The sequence below is a fragment of the Hemicordylus capensis genome, chromosome 4, assembly GCF_027244095.1.
Source record: "Hemicordylus capensis ecotype Gifberg chromosome 4, rHemCap1.1.pri, whole genome shotgun sequence".
Classification (NCBI taxonomy): Eukaryota; Metazoa; Chordata; class Lepidosauria; order Squamata; family Cordylidae; genus Hemicordylus; species Hemicordylus capensis.
The window spans coordinates 102,385,686-102,394,833 of NC_069660.1; the positions used below are offsets into that span (position 1 = coordinate 102,385,686).

A 9,148-nucleotide genomic window follows, 5' to 3' on the forward strand; every position below is an offset into this window, starting at 1 on the left:
ATGTAAACTGCCTTAAGCCATTTTAGGAAGGGCAGTATACAAATTGAATGAATGAATGAATGTATGAATACATAAATAGAAAGAAAATGTGAAATTAAAGCAACTACTTGGGAGGTGAAATATATTGTAAGACACACATTCTCAGTTTATGTTTTTACCCAAATAGAGGATGTTTCTGAATTTAAGATGACCCCCCTTAAAACATGCAGGTTAAATACAGCTTATATCTGTATTTAACGAAAAGGACGAGAGCTCTGAATTTATGATGACCCCCCCCCAATTTCTAATATCAAAAAAACTGGGGGGGGGAATCCCTAGTCTTAGATTCAGATAAATACAGTATTTAACACAAATATCTAATTTATTATTATTATAATTTTATTTTATTTTATTTTACTTTATTTTATTTTACTTTACTTTACTTTATTTTATTTTATTTTATTTTATTTTATTTTATTTTATTTTATTTTATTTTATTTTATTGTTACATTTATATCCCGCTCTTCCTCCAAGGAGCCCAGAGCGGTGTCCTAAATACTTGAGTTTCTCTTCACAACAACCCTGTGAAGTAGGTTAGGCTGAGAGAGAAATGACTGGACCAGAGTTACCCAGCTAGTATCATGGCTGAATGGGGATTTGAACCCAGGTCTCCCTGGTCCTTAGCTGTTCTGTTTTGTGTCCCCGGGTTATGTGTCTAGCAACATATGCTAATTTTACAAGCATTTAGCATTTAGAAAGCTAGACACACATTCTCAGTTTAGGATTGTATTTTGGTCATGATACAAGCTAGATAAATACAAATCCCAGGACATAAGATATTTATACAGTAGGTAGCTTTCTGTAGATCAATACAATATATGAATATTTTTACACTCTTATAAAGTCTGCTTAATATGTTGGTGACATGTAGTCTCATAAGTAAAAATATGTTGTGAATTTGCTCAGAGAATGAGCACATTCAAATATACTGTTAGGAGGGTTTTCACACAAGATTTTAAAATACTTTCAGGTATAGAGTTTTGTCTTGTTGAATGAACTTCAGCTACACTAAATTTTAAGTAAATTTGTGATGACTGAGCAATATACATTGGCTGAGCTGAAATCCAATAACCCACAGGACAAATTAATTTTCAACAAAAAGGGCAGAAACCTCAAGTGCCACAAGTCTATGGAATCTCTGAGTCTCTCTCTGGAGCCATTTTTGCAAATCACTACTGCTATTCATAATCTAAATCAGTCTCCTTTAGCAGCAGAAAGATCTTTTTTCATGAAAAAACAGAAGATGACATTCATTAGTGCCTAACATGCATAAGCTATCTTAAATTTATTGGTGCTTTTCTACTCATCTGGGTAAGGATTCCTTTGTCTTCTGCAATTGGCAAATTCCAGGTGTAAGACTTAAAAATATAAATTATCGCTTCCCCCCCAGAAACTTCTGGCACTTTCCTTTATTCAAGTAAAGCTTAAACATTTCCAAGATGTATGTTTCAGTCATGCTTAGTGTACCAGGTGTGGCAATAGGCAGAGGCATGACTGAATGAATGGAGAGAACCCCACCATTTCCTATGAGCTTTGCAGTTTTAAATATGGCTTCAAATTTTTATTTCATATTTTGTGGCATTACCACCCTTGCTGTTTCCTGGCCAAACCACCCCAAATACATTGTTTCTTATACTGGAATGGAAAGTACTCTTCCTTTCCCATAACGTTTTTACCCCTTTGATGCAGCACACATACATGTCTGTGCCTTGGAGAAATAATATCCCGCTTTTTATTAAGCCAGAACACAACAAAAATTCAATTACTGTACAACATTTTTGTCTTATTTCAGTGCAGTACAGCCAAATCCCTAATGAGAACAAATCCAAATCCTAATGATATACACTAGCATGCAGATTAGTATGTATCAAGTGTCTCAATCTACAGGCATTTCTATTGGCTAACTAATAGTGGGGCTTGATTTGTCAATGTTAAAAGTCTGTGACTGGACATATGAACCATTCAATAGGGCTCAGCCAACACCCCCTTTATTTGCAGAAATTAGTTTAGATGACATAAATGTTTTTCTCCAAATGGGACACACATGTTTTTGAACTTTCTGATGTACACTGGCTCAGATAACTGACCCATATGAACTTTGCAAGTATATCCAGTCATCTTTCATGTATAATTATCTCAGGTGTAATCATCTCATTTAATCCTAGTGAAAATGGCTCCATTTCAAAGTTACCATAGCTGATTTATGGATCCACTGACCATCAGTGACAAAGTGTAATTTGAACATTTTCTCATGATGTTCATTGGGAACCCTGCCTTCAGATTGGGAACCGGAGCTTTCTGCATACACCTTAGGTTGCACGGCAATGGTAGGCCTTCACTCACCATTCTTAAAAGAGGGAAGTTCTTAAAACTACCAATAGTTTTGGAAGAGAGTTAAATCTCGTTATTTATTCATGTATTTTTATTTTAGGAATTTATATCCTGCCTTATGTACTTCATACACTTTGTATTATATGATTAAACCATCATTGGCACACTCATTTTTTTCTGCTCTACTACAAGCCCTATTCACATGTTACATTCAATGCACATAATGCACTGTACACAGTGAATGCATGTATAGATCTGCTTGCACAGACAGTTATTTACACATTATGTTGAATGCACCTACAGCAGTACCATTCCCATCTGTACCATGCATCTGAGCAATCTATACCCAGGTTCACTTTTAAAATGAATGCATATACTGTCATTCACACCAAAACATGTGCATGTTAGGGGTGTACAAACAGGTTCGAATTCAAACCGGCTCGACGTTGAACATGCCCAGTTTAAGGGATCGACTTCGAGCTGGCCTCGACCTGAACCTGCTCCTGTTTGGCCCAATTTCGAGCCGAACACCCCCAGTGAGTTTGGGGGTCCTACCTTAAAGAATTTTCTTTAAAAACCGAAACTTACCACCTCCAGGGGCACTGCTGTGGCTGTGGTGGGGTCTCTGGAGGTTCCCCCTCCCCCACTGGCCTCCCCTGGTATCATTATAGCCCTGTTTGGGTGGATTTTGACCCATTCCGGGCCTCTGTGTAGTTGCGGTGGGCATTTTGGAGGCTGCCATGCATGTGCAATGGGCATCTGTGTGGCTGGGTGACCCAGATGACCTGGCCATGCAGAGGCTGATTGCATATGCAGAGCGGCCTCCAAAATGGCTGCTTCAACTACACAGAGGCCCAGAACAGGCCAGAAACTGCTCAAACTGGGCCATAATGACACCAGGGGAGACCATGGGGGGACCTCCAGAGACCCTCTGCGGCCATGCCACTGGAGGCGGCAAGTTTCAGTTTAAAAAAAATATTTTTAAGGTAGAACCCCTGAACTCTAACTAAACTGGGGTGTGTGTGTTTGGTTGTGTTCAGGTGTGCACAAAATCGAACATGACTGTTCTGGTTTGAGTCCAGTTTGGACTCGAACTGAACAGGGCATACAGGTTTTGTGCACACGCCTAGTACATATGCATAGTGACCTGAAGACATGTACAGTGTAATGTCTGAATAGGACTATAGTGTATGGTAAAACAGGTTTTGGGGTTTTTGTAGTGCTCTGTAGCACATGCAGGAAATAATGGAATACAATATACAGTATGAAGACAATCTAAATGTGATAATGGAAATTAATGAATCAAATAGATGGCCTATTATCCTCTGGTGATAATCCTCAAGCATTAAATATCTTTATTGTGAAAAAATGATTAGATTATAAGGTTGTCCAGTACTGAGTATAAGCAGACACATTACTATCTAGTATGGAAGGAAAGTCTATGACTCACCATTGTCTCTATGTTGTTCCTGTCTAATACTAATACCTAAAACTTCTAATGGGTTAAACACGATCTACAACCAATGTAAAAGTATCCAAAGCAGCTGACCAAAGAAGCAATGCCATGGGTCAGTTGCTAGATAACAGCCAAATGAGTTTTCAGAATCTTGATGATACCGTGTCATCACTGTGCCAGTGTGGGTCAAGGTAAAAGATCAATCCTAGGCATTGTTACACAATTTCTGGGTCTTGGGATGATACAGTATGATACTCCACCCACGCTTTATTGGAACAGTAGCTGCAGTAGAGAGAGAGAGAGAGAGAGAGAGATTCTTATAATTTATTTATAATTTATTTAATAATTATATCCTGTCTGTCAGTCCCATTGAAGGGGCCATCAAGGTGCTCACATGCTTAAAACAAGAATACAATAATACCTTCTCTATGGGAGTGGGAGAAAATGTAACTGGTTCTGCTTGTGCAAGGGGGAGGAGGAATTTCCCCCCTTTTGCCAGTTTGCCTTCTTGTTGCAGGCCCTTTGCCACATGCCATCTGGTGCTGGAGGATGCATACTATTGCACTGAGACTTTTCATCCTCTGCTTTTTGGATCACCATTATGCCAGCATTAACCCATCAAACTATCTCTCTCTTTTCCACTCTGTGATTTGTTGGCAGTATAGTATAGTATAGTATAGTATAGTATAGTATAGTATAGTATAGTATAGTATAGTATAGTATAGAGTTGACTGTATAGTTCTTACAGAACCATTATGAGACTCACGCATTGTAACATAGTTTATGCAGCTGCTTGGGTACTCATCCACAGTAAATGAGTGTCTAGAGACATGGAAGTTTTGGGTTTTTGAAATATCAGATTGACAACAAAGCCCTCTCGCCACCATGACCTGACTCCATTTGACTCCATTATGACTTCATTGAATTCAGTGCCGTTGCATGAGGAATCATATTAGCCCATTCCTTTTCTCAGACAAACAAGCCATTGTGATAAAGGCAACAGGGCAGGCACCATGTTACTAGCGTTTGAGAAATGTAAAGGAAAATGCTGAGAAACACCAAAACCCGAATACTTGTCCAGATTACTGGAGGATGAAATGCACACATGTGTGTCTGTGTGTAATTAATAATTTCCAAGTGACAAATTTGTTGAATTACTGATTTCCTCAGAAAAATAATCTTCACAGAAATTCACTTGCAGGCAGATTACTCTAACCCTTTAAAACGTTGGTGACTGTCTTCATTGTATACCTTTCCTTACACTTTGGAAGTGGTTGAGTGAGAGGTCTGATTAAACATGATACAGAAAGAGCTTGCAAGTAACACTGTTTACTAACATTTCAATTTCTATGCCTCATTTATTAGATTTAGAATAAAAAGGTTAGAGGGGTGTTTGGGATTGTCTTTAACCTTGATGATATTTCCACTGAAGCAGCATAATGGCTCTTAATTGCTTAAGTGAAGAGAACATGTTGACATGTCCTTCTTTGTGCTTAAAGCTCTGTGCCTAAACCATTATGCTAATTCAAGCATTATATACACCGAAGTATTTATGGGACTGACACAAGTGATGTTGCAGGTAAAGGGCTGTGAAATGGTCTGTAAACAGAGAGAATTGATTCCAGGCCCAAAGCAATGCTGTTAAAGTCACAGACATTGAACAGCCAACCCTACAATTTCTATCCAGATTGTCAAACTGGGTCAGACAGTGTCATCAGGGCTGCCATTATAGATCAGATGGGTGGTTTAATAATATGTAAACCAACTGCACAAATGGAAATTAGCCACAGAAGCAATTGATACCTAATACTTTGTAGTGTGCAGTTTAGCTTTAGGGAACAGTTGAGTTAGAGTGCGGAAAAATATTTATAATATAGCAAAATTAACTTATGTTACAATATATATTAGGTACTGTACAGAAATAAAAACAGCACTGTGCATGCAGGCTTACTGTTTAATTAAGTCAATAACTTCCTGTATTTTTGGTTCCTAAATCAGATGTATAGCATTAATATCTAAAGAAAAATTGCAGATTTCCCCCATTAATTAGAACCATCAGTAAATTTAAGGTGAAAAAAGATTAAGGTTGGTTGAACTACATTCAGTTTCTGAAACAAGCTGTGTGATTCTTGTTCAAAATCCTAAGTGATGGAAGCACCACCATGATGAACATGGCTTCTGTTGATAATTTGGAGGGTGTACCCTATATTCACAACATATAGCCTGATATGGGGAAAGTTGGTACAGATGTCAGCTATTTTGCAAAATAAAACAATGGCAGGGTTGTTCTCATATATGCATCACAACAGATATTAGGAAACTGCAGGAGCATAAGAGCCACAGTAAATTTGGGATGATAGAACTGGAAGGGAACAAAATGACAAATAATCAACTGCCCCGCTTAACAGAAGATACTCATATGCATAACTTCAGACCATGCACTCTAGTGAAGTTATCTGCAGCAGTGCACACACACTGTGCTGTGTTCTTTGGGCATCTTGCATACTTTGGGCACTGCTGCATCTTCCAAATGCAAGTTGTGCTAGAATGTTCTTGTGCAAATGCTAAAATTAGGTTGCACAGCCATTGGAAATAATGGTCATCTAATCATACAACTCCCTTGTTCAATTTCAGCATTTTCACAAGTCTGCTCTAGCACAATTTGCATTTGGAAAACACAGCAGTGCCCATTGTGCAATAAATGCCTGTGGAACACACTGAGCAGTATGTGACCAGCATTTCCCTAAAAGCATTTCAACCAACAACCATATAAAACTCCCCTGAGAGTTTAAATAAAGAGCTTGGGTTTTAGCATTAGAACTACTGACTTGGAAACTATCTCCATTCTACACCCTCACACCACAGTGTGATTCGTTATCATCAGCTCTACTGCAGTATGTATGATAAGGGCATTATAAAATAATGAGAGTGTTGTAGTGTATGCTGCTAGAGTAAGTCTTAGATTCAATTATGAAGATATTGCATGTGTTATGACCAATCTGCCCTTGGTCATCTTTATCAAAAGAATTCTCAAAAGATGCCCAATATGCACACAATATTGTACCTAGAACACAACTTGAAAACTTCTGGACATACCTAGTTATTAGTTAATTCTGGCACTTTAAACATTGTCTGGAAGGACTTTATTCAGTAAAAAAACCCAACACCCCATATGCTAGCTTGCATCTTCCAAAGTTTTCATCATTATGCAACTGATGTATCATATGAAGAACAATATTCAAGGTGAATCTAACGTTTGTCACCATGGGAATTAATAAAAGTTAAAAAATAAGATGCATTTTCTAGGAAATATGACCTAACTTCCTATTGGAGAAAAAGGAGGGAACATTCTAAATATTTATTTCAGTTTAGTATAAAGAGATTATCATATTCCATTCAAGCATGAATAATTCAACACACAATTGTATCCCTCTGCCTCAAGTGTGTGAATATAATTAGGTGAATATAATACACACATACATGTGTGCATGTATGGGATTGGAACAGAAAATAATATTGCATGGTGCACAGTGCATGAGTACATCACTAGTCTGGTCCCAAGTGTCTTGCCAGTCAATTTCTGCAAGCTCAGATGTACAGCATTTAGCATTATCTTTGTCCATGCTAGACAAATACATGAGGACAGTTGGGGAAGCCATTTCCATGTTGAAGATACATGAGAAGAATAAACAGGATCAAGTAATGCTGTAAGGGTTGCTTTATGGAAGTTACATATTATATTACCCTTACACAGAGCTTTATTTGGCTCCTTTGGGAATAATTCCTGTGTGATTTCCAATATGTGGAAGCCAATGTGGAATTCTAGACTGAGCAATCCAACAGATTGCAATCCAACATTCATAACACACTTTTCTTTTAAGAAGAAAAACATTCATTAGTGTTTGTGAGACTTTTTTCAAAGCCCAGCCAATCTGGTTCCTCAAGAAACTTTCTTTTGACAGAGTCTGTCATGTCTGATGTTCCTAAATGAGTTACTTTTCCCATTCAAAACTATTTAAAATTAGTTACATATGGTGGTGGTCACCTTTCAATTCTACATTCCCTCCCCTGCCCCAGGAAATTCAATGATGATTCAGTAAGTTGAGGGGATGTGGAAAAAAACTTGATGACAGTTGCTCCTCAAAATGGGAGATGTTATATGGAGTCTCTCAGGGCTCCATTCTGTCACCAATGCTTTTTAACATCTACATGAAACTGCTGGGTGAGGTCATCAGAAGGTTTGGTGCTGCGTGTTATCAGTATGGTAATGACACCCAAACCTATTTCTCCATTTCATCTTCAGGAAATTACACTCATTCTCTAAATGCCTGCCTACAGGCAGTAATGGGTTGGATGAGGGATAACAAATTGAAGCTGAATCCAAGCAAGGCGGAGGTGCTCATTGTGGGGGCTCAGAATCTGAGGGGTGAGTTAGATCTTCCTGTGCTGGGTGGGGTTACACTGCCCCAGAAGGAGCAGGTGCGCAGCTTGGGAGTACTCCTGGATCCAGGCCTCACCTTGGTATCCCAGGTGGAGGCCCTGGCCAGGAGTGTTTTCTATCAGTTTTGACTGATTCAACAGCTGCGCCCATTCCATGAAGAGGATGACCTCTAAACAGCGGTACATCAGCTGGTAACCTCCCAGCTTGACTATTGCAATGAGCTCTATGTGAGGCTGCCTTTGTACATAGTCCAGAAACTTCAGTTAGTTCAAAACGTGGCAGCCAGAGTGGTCTCTGGGGCAACCCGGAGAGACCATATTATGCTTGTCCTGAAATAGTTACACTGGCTGCCAATATGTTTCCAGGCAAAATACAAAGTGCTTGTTATTACCTTTAAAGCCCTGAACGGCTTAGGTCCGAGTTATCTTAGAGAACGCCTTTTTCTGCATGATCTCCACCGCACGTAATGGTCATATGAGGCGGTCTGTTTCCAGTTACCACCGGTTCGTTTGGTGGCGACTCAGAGGCTGGCCTTCTCTGTAGCTGCTCCTGGGCTGTGGAATGCACTCCCAGCAAAAATCCGTAATTTGAGTTCATTACTGTCTTTCAGGGGAACCCTTAAAACCTATCTGTTTGGCCTGGCCTTCCAGGGTTTTTAAACTACTGTAAACAGTTTTAAATGGTTGACCTGGTTTTCTAGGGTTTTTAGTTGTTTGCATGTTTAATTGGTTTTATTCTGTTTTTATAGTTCTGATTTTAATTGTTAACTGGTTTTAATTGTTTTTATCCTGTTGTAGACTGCCCTGAGCCATTTTGGAAGAGCGGTATATAAATCAAATAAATAAATAAGTGTTATAGTACATGGGTCAGAACTTCCACTA

The 9,148-nt window shown here is 38.8% G+C and overlaps 1 long non-coding RNA gene across 1 annotated transcript in view; it reads right to left on the reverse strand.

Annotated features, from left to right (window-relative positions):
• Positions 1-4,001: 4,001 nt before the first annotated feature.
• LOC128325410 (uncharacterized) overlaps positions 4,002-9,148 on the reverse strand; it is a 62,862-nt gene continuing 57,715 nt past the window's right edge. The window contains exon 3 of the long non-coding RNA XR_008307432.1: positions 4,002-4,108. This is a non-coding gene — a long non-coding RNA (uncharacterized LOC128325410). The remainder of the gene's footprint in view (positions 4,109-9,148) is intronic.